The sequence below is a fragment of the Myxocyprinus asiaticus genome, chromosome 17 (assembly GCF_019703515.2).
Source record: "Myxocyprinus asiaticus isolate MX2 ecotype Aquarium Trade chromosome 17, UBuf_Myxa_2, whole genome shotgun sequence".
Taxonomy (NCBI): domain Eukaryota; kingdom Metazoa; phylum Chordata; class Actinopteri; order Cypriniformes; family Catostomidae; genus Myxocyprinus; species Myxocyprinus asiaticus.
Window position 1 is genome coordinate 32,385,497 of NC_059360.1, and position 12,442 is coordinate 32,397,938.

Here is a 12,442-nt window from a genome sequence, read left to right on the forward strand (position 1 = left end):
TATGTTCTATTATGGAACTAAGTCATTTACGTTTTAATAATAACTAGCAGCGTGGGTCAATTACTGACTCATATACATTGATAAAATTCTCTGCAATGCAAAATATTTGACCATCTCCTAAATCCTGCAAAAAAAAAAAAAAAAAAAACAAACAAAAAAGAGCACAATATCCTCTGATATGCAGACTGCATAAATAGTTGTTTACCTCTCATTTTATGATGACGCTCTCCATGGTGCTGAACTACTGCTTGAATGACAGCTGTCGATAAACTGTGTTTAAAGAGGGAATCCCATGTAACAAGAAGTGCAATGTCCATACTTGAAGGGTACTTCATTATTCTGATGTAAAACCAAAGTAATCAAGACACAGAACTGTAGCCATAACTTATTTATCTCTATTTTTTTTGTTCAGTGGTGTATCACAATGCGCTTGTTTTCATACACATTGCTCATTCTGCATTACACACATGGGTGTGTGGAGGTTTCATAGGGGTTATGTTACCGAGTGGATATGTGTCAGTATCACTGAAGGTTTGGATGGATTCAAAACTCTAACCTACTAACCTTGGCAAATAGCTTCCCTGGCAAGTGATTGTGATTGTATATGTGGTAGCACATGCAACAGCTGCCTTAGTTATTATTGATATAGTGATGGTTTTTATTTATGTGAATCCAACCAGGCACCAGACCAGAATAACTGCCCAGCCTCAGGGTTCAGCAGAATGTACACTAACAGCTCTCTCTCTTTCCTGCCCACACACAGACAAAAATAATGATAAATGTAGAGAATAAAGTAGCACTAGCCATATAATTGTGCAGTTTGCAAAATAAATAGGCTCATTAACTTCTAAAAAAGGGAGAAGAAAACGCTTCCCATTTAATTTGGTGTTGACATCAAAGGCCATGGTCAAATCAAAGTCTATTTTGGTGCAAATTCACTTGACAGAAGCTAGCAAAAGTTCTGTTTGTCATATGAGAAGTCTATTTTGCTACAGTTGCTTTTGACAACTAGCGTTCTAATACTTGTACAAGGTCAGTGTAACTGTTTGGGTTTGCTGACATCAGATTGCATATTTATTTTTCTCTGATTATAATGGTCTCCAAGCGTATCTTTGTGAGGGAGCGTGTCTACTTCAAAGGGTAAAAAGTCTGGTGAAAGTTCTAGATCGGCTAACATTGCACAGCACCTTTAATATTCCTCTCTATTGACCGTTCCAAGGAATAAAATCCACAATCCAGTGATCAAACAACCCAACTAAGAGTAAACATAAACCAAATCATGTAGCCGATTGGTATTCTGATTTAATCCCAGACCTAAAATACAACCCTATCCTTCTATTCCAGGGCATACTGGGAGAGTTATAGGGGCAATAGAACACCAACAAATTAATATAAGAATGTAGAATCATGTTCTCACAATGGCAGGGACTTGGAATGCTATGAGGATTCAGAAGTGCTGTGAAGTAGGAATTTTGGAACCTCCAATCATAGCAATTCTATGTCCTCAGCTGTGGCCATACGTCCCATGTGTTGTTTTAAGATAATATATCTTCCCACAAGGTTTGCATGGCAGTTGTGTGAAGCTCACATGCTGATCACTTGATCCCATCAATGTGTCCACAACACACATATATTTCCTCATCACCTGATCATTCTAAGAGCACTCTAACTATGAGAGGAGTGACAAAGGTGTGGGATTTAAAGGGATAGTTCACCCAAAAATGAAAATGATCTCATCATTTACTCACCCTCATGCCATCCCAGATGACTTTCTTCTGCAGAACACAAACAAAGATTTTTAGAAGAAAATTTCAGTCCTGTTGGTCCTCACAATGCAAGTAAATGGTGGCCAGAAATCTGAATGTCCAAAAAGCAGTTCACGAGTTCATTTGCCCATATAATCATTATGCTTTTAAGGTTAAACTTATTTGGCTTGCTGTCCATGGTGGAGGGGCTCGAGGAAGAAGCTTCAACTTGAGCTCTGAAGTATCCCCCCAAAAAGATGCAGGAGGAGTTTAGGACAGCAAGTTGAAAGTAAAGGGAGTGGATGCTTAGAGGTTGAATTGATGTACATGATCATTAGGCTTGGTAGTATGGAAGAACCCCCCAAAAGGAGTGAATTGAAAGGGACGAAGATATATGATGAGAGATGGTGGTTGCTTAGTTTCTGCGGGAGCTGTGAGCGGGGCAACTGTTGCGTATTGGCCTTGGAGGTAATTATTGTGGGAACTTCCATTTGCGGGGGAGCTGTATTGAGTTTTAATGCTGGGACGCATTACGCTGCTGTGTTTTTTTCTATGTGTATACAGGAGTGAGTACTGCAGTGGCAGTGTCAACTGGGGTTGTGTCAATTCGAAAGGCTAATGCATCTCTGTGTTTATCGACCTGGAGTCGTGAGCAGGCGTTGCTGCTGCTTAGGCTGGGCTGACATCTCCCTACTATGTCCACCATGTGGAGCTATGAGCTGGGGACTGCTGCGGCAGTATAATTTTGAATTAGTATAATTTTTTTATTCTTTTGAAACCAATGTCTAGATGTGGGGAGGTTCTATCAACAAATAGAGGGTTGAGCAGAGAGGTGATTTGTGAGTTTCTCTGGAGTAGAAAAAAAAAGCCAGGGACTGGTATGGCTGAATGGGGGTTGGCAGATTGAAAATGAAAACTGAATGTCCGCATTTCAGTTGATCAGCTTTACTCTGTTTGTTGTTGAAACGGATTGTGTCATGGTTTAAAAATTGCAGGTCGGAGAAGGTGGGGCAGATGGCTGGATTGAAGGTGGAGTTGATGGTAGGTTCTGAGATTCTGAGGAAGCCGAAGAAAGCCAAATTGAACATGGCGTCTAGGGTTCTTGTTTTGTTGGGGGAAAATATACCTGAGCGAAGAGTAACAAGGCATTTGGTTAGGATGTCGATGGTTAGTGGTTGTTTGGTGTCCAGACGGGTGTTATTCATTTTGTGTAAACCCTTGATAAGGAGAGCTATCTGGGGGTTTGTAATGGAAGGGCATTGTTGACCATGGATGAATTTAAAGAAGAAATGTACGCCACTGAGGTAGACTTTGATTGTACCTGGCTGAATTGATTTGGTATTATGGAGGTGAGATATGAAAGAGGATATGGAGAGGAAGGTAAAATCTGGAAAAACTAAGTTGTATGCTCTGTGGCAGTTTTTGAAGGGACTCCAAGCTGTCCAGTAAGTTTGTTCTGGGAGAGACGGCTTGTAGTATTGAACCCATAGATAGGCTGTGGAGTTATCTAGGAGGATGGTCTACAGGAGCTAGATTTTGGTAAACTGCATTGAAACAGCCGGCTTGCGGAGGCAAGGGCCTGCTCTGGGTGGAAGGTTTAGACCAAGGACATTTATGCAGCTATAGGGGATGTACCATTGATATATTGCATTAATCAGCCAGCTTACGGAGGCAGCTTCACGTAAGGGCCCGATCCAGGTGGAAGGTTTAGAGTAAAGGACCTGTGTATGACAATAGGGAGTTGTACCATAGGTATACTGTCAGATCAACTCGCTTGCAACAGTAGCCTCATTCAATGGTCTACCCAGAGACAGGGAAATATGGTGCTTGAAATTAACAGGAGGAGATGGTGACCGAAGCTGTAATGCTCGTTACAGCTACTGTGACGCGAAGACAAAGGGCTTTAGTGGAAGCACAGTAAAACACTGCTGTGGCAGTAGAGTAAATTGGGCCTCCTGCGGGAGCAGAGTTAAGGCAGTGCTGTGTCAGTGGAGTAGAGGAGATGGAATAGTAAAAAGGGGGGTGCTCCTGCGGGAGCGGAGTTTAAACTACTGCTGCGGCAGTTGATTGAGTATTTGGGGACATAATGAAGGTACTCCTGTGGGAGCGCTGCTGTTCCATTGCTTTAGATGCACTGCTATAAAAGTATGGAGCTTAGACATTGAAAGTGCCTGTGGAGAGAATAGAAATAACTCCGTGTACATACCTGTAAGGGAAGCAAAAGTTTAGTTGAGAAAATATAACCATTACATTTATACACACCTGCAAGAGAACCAAAAGGTTAGTTAGCAAAACATAACTTTATTACGTTTGTCATGTCAGGGCACTACTGCAGCAGTATCAAAATCGAAAGGAGTACTGCTGTGGTGGTATCGAGCATAGGCAGGAGCGTGGTCGGGCTCTGTGGCACAGTATCAAATGGGGCACTACTGCGCCGGTACCAAGTGGGGCGCTGCTGTGGCAGACTCATGTGAGGCACACATGGCTTTATTACGTTTACACACTCCTGTAAGGAAAGCACAAGGTTATTTTGGAGGTTATATCAGGCTCTATTTATTATGTGTTGGGCTCATTTTAACCATGAGCAAAAGAAATGCCAATGCGAAGGCTAACGGGAAATGCTAAAGGCTCCTAAGATTACTGCACCACCACTGCACTCAAACGGGAGAGCTCATACTGTGTTTCGGATGGGAGAGCCCACGGAGTGAATGACATGAAATTTCACACTGCATTGGAACAGGAGGGCCTGCGACCAATGCACCGAGGCTCACACTGCATTCGAACGAGAGAGTCCACACTGCAATTCAATGGGAAAGCCTGCATATCGTTCGAACGGGAGGGCCCACACTGCGATTCAAACAGGAGAACCTGTGGCCAAATTGCATAGGCTCACACTGCGTCCAAACGCAAGTGCCCACACTGCATTCGATCGGCGGGTGGCACAGAGTAAAGAACCTTGCCGAATTGTGGTTTGCGATGGGTATATATTTATCAGCTATGCCCCTAGACTTTTATAAGAGGAAACATAAGAGGAAACAGGAAAAATTGTTGCGGTGTTGTGGGAGATTTAGTGGCATGGCCTGAAAGGTTCTGCAGTTGCGGCACATGGACAGCACATTTGCACTGCTTTGCAGTGTCGTGGGAGTTTGTCGCATGGTCCGAAAGACACCGCAGTTGCAGCACCTGTACAACACCTTTGCGCTGCTTTGTGGTGTCGTGGGAGTTGTTGCATTACCCAAAAGATGCCGCAGTTGTGGCACATGGAAAGTACATTTGTGCTGCTTAGGGAAGTTTTGAGCCAATGGCAGGAGCACCGCAGTTGTGCTTTCTAACAACTAAAATATTTGCCATCTTTGGCTCCTCGGTAGATAATGGTGAAGTCTTGGAAAGACACCTAGATAGAGAAAGCGAGAGGTAAACCTCCATACAATCCAGTGACAGGACCTGCTGGAAGTAATATTGGTGAAACTCCTGCAGAAGGCCCAATTTCAGGCATTGCTGTAGAAAAGACAAAATAGTCATATTTAGGTGAAACTTATACTAGGAAGACATTTCACAACCCTGTGAATAAGAAATAATCTGTGAAAAGTTAGATCCATGGCCACTGAATGGCTATCTATTTTTGCATACAAAAATAAATATGCAATCTGAAACAAACCCAAACAGTTACACTGACATTGTACAGGTACTAGAACGCTAGTTGTCAAAAGCAACTGTAGCAAACTAGACTTCTCATATGACAGATCCATGGCCACTGGAGAGTGGGCTGCACTTGTGCCGGTAGAGGGAAAACTTCTGCTAATGCTTATTTGAGGGGAAAGCATGCGGTCGACATTTCGGGGACATAAGTCTAGAGAGAAGAGAAAATGAATATTAGTGACATTTAGAAACAATAATGTGACCAACAGCATACAATTATCTAAGAATAAAGAGGGCTACAAAGAGGGCTTCCTGAAAAATATGGCTTTAAAAACAATGTGAACAACAGCATCAAATTATCTGAGAAATAAAAGAGCATTATCTCTGCACTGCAAACGGAAATGCAGGTGAAAATGGACTTGCAATCATTATTCATTTGTGGCCAGTCGTTCCTTAGGAGTACTGTATGACCGCCACCTGCTGTACAATATATGTCTTGCATGATTGATGTGTCTGCTTTGCAGTAGTTTTGAGGAGATACTACCCCCAGAAAATCAGAGAGAGAAAGAGGGAGAGAGGCCGCTGAAGCACCACTAAGAGGAAACACCTGTACGCTAGAACAGGATTTAAACAATCAATAGTGTAGGAATAAAATGTAGACAATTAAGATGAAAGGACCGGTGCATGGCCATATAAAGCGGTAGCACTGGTATATGGCGAAGCAGCGGCCGGTTTTGCGGAGGCAGCCTCAGTGCAATAGGATCTGCTTTGGCGAGTAATGATTAAAAAAGAAGAAAGGCAGGGTAGAAAACCACAGTTAAAGTGGCAGCCGCCATTATCATGATGTATGCAAATAGTGAGCTGCTGTGGCAGCTTTCGTTGAATAACATAATGACTTTGATAAAATAGCTTATCTGATAAGGAGGACGAATGCTTCAAGCGGAGTAATAAGACGTCTGGATCTGTCGCGGGTGGGCGGGGCCAAATGCTGGAAACAGCTGAGACCAAAGAGAGGTAAACAGCTGCTTATATTCTCTGGCTGTTAATTGAAAGATTAGATAGACTCACTCCTTCCGAACTTATGTTTAGGAACTTCATTTAAAAGACACATAAATATAATCCATATGATTCCACTGGTTAAATCCGTGTCTTCAGAAGCAATATGATAAGTGTGGGTGGGAAACAGATCAATATTTAAGTGTTTTACAACAAATTCTCCTCTCTGCCCAGTAGGTGGCATATGCACATAAAATGCAAATCACCAAAAACAAAAGAAGAAGAATGTGAAGGTGAAGATCGACAGTAAAAAAGGACATAAATATTGATCTGTTTTTCACCCACACTTATCATATCGCTTCTGAAGATATAGATTTAACCACTAGAGTCATATGCCTTTATATGCTTTTGGAGCTTAAATATTTTGGTACCCATTACTTGAATTGTGAGGACCTACAAAGCTAAAATATTCTTCTAAAAATCTTTGTTTGTGTTCAGCAAAAGAAAGTCATGAGGATGAGTAAATGATGAGGGTTTTCATTTTTGGATTAACTATCCCTTTAATTAATTCATTAAAATATTTTTTTTCTTGACAACAGCGCATCTTGAATTAAGTCGGCCAAAGGTTTGAATAACTCAGTGTCACTTCCATCTTCCTTTATTTAAAACCATTACCAGCCCTCCTCTGCATTGGAATACAGCATAGCCCACATCACAAGAACTGCGTGAGAAGATGTGTGAGATCTCAGAAGATTGCAAAGATGGATTTAATGAGTAGCTTTTCTCTTGTTGTGTCTTTTGCTCCCTTGTCAAGTTGTTTGCTGATGTAAATTCTTTTAAATTGGAGCTTGTGACTTTTTCTTGTGCAGTATATCTTGGATTTGAACATGGATTCAGAAAGTTTTCCAGTTGTACACTGTTAAAGATTTTCCCGTCACAAAACAGTAAAGAACTGGCAGCAGTGTTGCCAGCAAGTAAATCTTGCTGTTGCTGAAATTAGCAGTTAGACACTGTTTTTACAGCTACAGTATACAACTGTAATTTAGCAGCATATAGTTGTCAATTTACATACTATCTACTGTTGTTGAAATGATCAGCTATGTTCCCAGCATGCACTGTGGCATGAAGAAATTACTTAGATTATTTTCTATTTACTGGTTTATTTTTTGCAGTTTAAGTTACCTGTATTTTAATGTTCAGTTTTTACTTTTTTACATTATTTCAGTCTGACCTTTGGTTTTGTCTTCCAATTAGCACAGTGCAACAACTTGTGTTTTACTTAAACACAAATTGACTGGCTGGAAGAACACAATATAATAATAAAGAAGGTCCAAGGTGCCAGCTCAAGAGAACACTAATCACCATAATGGTGACTTCAAACAAAACAACTATTGATAACAAAACAACAACACTAAATAAAACTAAGACTTCTATTAAGTCTGAATAAAAACTTTTGTTCATTGTTTTTTTCTTTGGCCAATGCATTGCCAAAGCATACATACTTATTCAAGCGCAAAGGCGTATGGGTATTTCACCATTATAACCCACAATGCAGTGTTATACTGTTGTTTTACTGTGTACAGGTTTTTTTTATTTTCATAAAAAATATACTGTTCAATTCTGGCAATATTTTACATTTAATATGTACATTGCTTCAAATGTTGATTTATACTTTTTTTTTATTATTATTTAACTTCTCATTAGGCAGACAAGTGAAGGCTGATGTGAGATGATAAAGAACAGAGAAGTTGGTCAGAAACAACATGAACACTATCCATGTGCAACAAACTTTAATTTTCATGGGGGGTTTTAAAATATACATTTCAAAATATCACTAGCTTTCACCAAGATGACATCATGATTTTGAATGTTAATTTTCCCCCGAATGCCTTGCAAACAACAGCTGTTTACCATAAAACTAGTCACTTCACAGTGAGCCTGCTCTTGATCTCCCAGAATGCAACATTTTTAACAGCAAATTATTGTATTTAAGAATCACAGTAGATTGTTGCAGGAATTTGGCTGTAAATGTATGGCAATTTTTTACAGTGTATGAAGGACATGTAATGAGGTTAATGTTCCAGAATCAGCTCACCTTAAACAAAATAGAGCACAAAGAAATCAATATAGTCAGAAAAACATATAGCTGATAGTCCACTGGCAGGAACTTTGAATGCAATGAGGTTTCGGAAGTTCTGTGAAGTTTTGGGAATGGTGAGGGGATTTAGAAATTTTGGAATCTCCAGTCATGGTCCTCAGCTGTGGCCATATGTTCTATGGGTTGCTTTTAAGATAATATATCTTCCCTCAAGGTTTGCATGATAGTTGTGTGTTGTTTACCTGCTGATCACTTTACCCCATCAATGTGCCCACAACACATATATATTTCCTCACCACCTGAAAATTCCCAAATCCAGTCAACCTTGGACGTGAAAAAAGGAAGAAATTTGGCTGCAGGTCCATTTGATAGAGATATGGGAGACAGTAGAAGTATCCCGGTCTGAATTAGTTTTCTAATAAGGCTCCACTTGGCTTGCTTAGTGTGTCTTTAAACCAGACACAAACACAAGAGGGAAGAGTAGAGAATGTGTGTGCGCCTGTAGACATTGCACAACGCAGAAACACACTGGTATGAACATTTGGTTTTTAGATTTGAGATTTGTTTTATGACCTCTCTTGCAGCTGCAGCTCTTGAAGTGGTATAAATCACTACATACACACTAACGCACATGTGCACAAAAACTGACACACATTTTTATGGTTCTGTATTCTGTCTTCCTCCTTGATGCCAAATGTGATCACTCTTTCACATGCAGTCGTAATGTGATGATAATGAGATCACCTCATGTGCAGGTTCTTTTACATGTTGTTCCCACAGTTTTAGCTGAAATGACTCTGTTTAATTCAAAAGTACACAGTTATACAGTATCTTTTATGAGTTTGTGTTATTGGTTGATGTGGATTGTATTTTTTGAGTGTTGAATATGTTAGTAGTGTTATGTGCAGACTTTTTTGCTTCTGCTTTCTCTCTCAAACACACTTTATCCCCTTCTATTAATCTATTTTGTGCCATCACAGTCAGTGGGAGGTGAAGAGTTCATTGTTCCTTTCTTTTTATTCAAATCAACAGAGTCTTATCTGCTTCTGCAGTCATTGTGTGAGGGGATGAGAGAGAGAGAGAAAGAGGGAAAAAACTAAGAATGAAAGATGTGAGAGGGCAAGACAGAACAAGAAGGAGAGCAAGAGAGGGCACTGGATAGAATATCTTTATTCTATGGAAAATTTTACCACTCAGTATAATTTAAACAGGTCTGTGCGAAAATGCACATGAATGATTCCCTACATTTCTTTCTCAGTTTTTTCCCATGCTTTATTAGCATGACAAATAATCATGTATTGGGTAAATTACTCAAAGAAAGTAATCCACTATAAATGACTAATTTCTTCTCTAAAATTGTAATACAATTGCATTGCTGATTACGTCCTTGTAAAAGTAATGACATTATAAATAACTTTACTTTTAAGTTACTTTCTAAAACACTTTTCATAAAAAATTTTTTTTTTTTTAAATTCTGTTCAACAAATTTAAAAAGTTGTCTATATTTCATCCTTGCTTGTTGTTGCACTCAAGTCGTACACTCGTTTCTCACTAACAATGACTAGTTTGGGGGCACACACCCTTCAGCTGTCACAGAAACGCAATCAGATGCACAGTATTTATTAACATAATTCATGCTTTAAATGTATTTTCCATAAAAAAATTTTTTTTTAATTTATGGAACCCATGTAATGTACTTAAAAGTAATGAACTTAATTGAAAGTGTATTACAAGAATTTTAAATGTAATAATTTACATTACTTTTACTTTAAAAAGGAATTTGATTACTGTAACTAATTACTTTGTAATCAGATTACACCCAACACTGCAAATAATGGTTCATTAGCATTGCCAAAGTACAGCCAAGTTAGCTGCAAACAGTCATTTTAAAAAGTAAGAAAAGTAAAAAATAAGAATAATACAAAAGCTTTAATAATATAAAATGAACTGGGAGGTTTTTGTTATTAGATGTTTAAATGAGGGGAACGGGTACATGAAATTTTTTTTTTACTTTTGATGTATTTTGTGTTCTGTTTTCACCGTAGACACAACAACATTTATGGTGACCTTCTATGCCCCTTTCTGTTGCCAGGATGTGTTTGCTGAGTCTTCTCAGGATTTTTTTTTTTTTTTTTGGTCACAAACAGACCAGACTGATCTCACGGTGAAATCGGAAACAGCAGGTTGACTTTTCTTTAGCTAAAATCGGTCTGTGCTTACTGAAATGCGAAGCATTGCCCTCAGTGGCCAAAGCTGTAACTGTTGTCAGCGTAAGCGAGTTGTTTTCAGCTGTACAGGCTGTAATAAAGTGAAGAGGAATGCATATTTTATAAATTCTACCCCCAAGCCCAAACCCCAAACCTAAACCTAACCATCAGTGGAATAAAATTGTAGTGTTAGAGGAGGAAGATAAACACGTTGGAGCCGATGCAAAAATGTCTGATAGGAGATGGACTGCTCTGTCGACTCCCGGAGCTCTAAGACCAGCCTGGTCTTTTCCTGCTTGTAGCCCAGGGTGATGTACTTTAGTGGCAGCTTTATTAAATTTCTTCAAAACAATGCAACATCTGAAAGACAATGTGGCAAGCCCAGCCACTTCCTGATGTAACTGTTGGCCTTAGTATTCATCCTTGAGTGATCTCCCATTTTTAGCAGCCACATCAGGTAATGGCACAGTGTAATTTGGGAAAACCAGACCTTGAATTTGAGATGAAAAATCTTGTCCAGGCCTTCTTTCAGCTGCTCCAGGACCAATCCTGCTGTGTGTTTGTCTGAAAGATCTGCTGTGTATTCTCTCTTCTCTAACTTCAAATAGGCTGCTCTGCCAACACCCGTAATCTTTCCCCATCCACCTCAAACGATATTTGGTCGCTTCTTACTCCCTTATGAATAAAAAGGCTACACGATTTAGTTGGCTTAATCTTCATCCTGGCCCATGCCAATAGCTCTTCTAGCCTTTTCAAGAGTCTGTTTGTACATGCAGCAACCTGGAAGATGCTTGTATCTTCATCCACATAGCTACGCAGAGCTGGCAATCTCACCCCAGACTGTGCACGGATTCCTCGGACCTTCTGTCTTGCATCAGTTAGGATGACCTCAAATGCGGCTGTAATCAGGATGGAAGAGATAGAACATCCCATTCCTTTTTCTTTCAACTTGTGGTCTGCACATGATTTTGTCAATAAAAATAAAACCACCTGCATCACTGCGTCTGTGACTGTGACAATATATGTTCAAGAATAAATGTATTCTATCCACACAGCAAAAAAATATATATTTGTTAGGGAACCTAAAAATGTACTTAATGTGGTAATATCTAAATTAACTGGTTTTAGTCAAGTCAAAAATGTTATGTAATGTGACTAAATCAACCGACAAAATAAGCTTACACCAAAAGAAAGTATTTTTATGGGTTAGATCAAGTATAAATAGATACTCGAGGTAACAAGTGCAGGTCACAACTTGTTTTAGTGCATCTCACTATCCTTGTATATACTATCCACACAACTATGTGAGGGTGAAAGTGATTCCAAGGTGTCGAAGTCTTTTCATGTGTGGATGTTGGATGTGATTTTTTTTTTTTTTTTTTTTTTTGTGCAAATGCATTCAAATACACACCTCATGACAGGTTAGGCTTTGACAAACAAATGGCCTCTTCCTTGACAACCCAGCTGTAACAGTGACTCACTGGACATTGCAACCTCCATCTTTATGCATCAGTCAGTGAGAGTCATCTCTCATGTTTTGTTGTAACAATGTATTGGTGCAATGCTTTGAAGCAGTAGCTGGTTTAGAAAATTGTGCATTTGCACGTCAATAACTCCAAGACTTTGAATTGTACACATTAAAACACCTTTGAAATGACAGGTGATCACTTTCTTTTTTTCATTTTTTTTTTTTTTTTTTGGTCGCACACAGATATGTTTATTTATTTATTTATTTATTTATTTATTGTCTTGGTAAG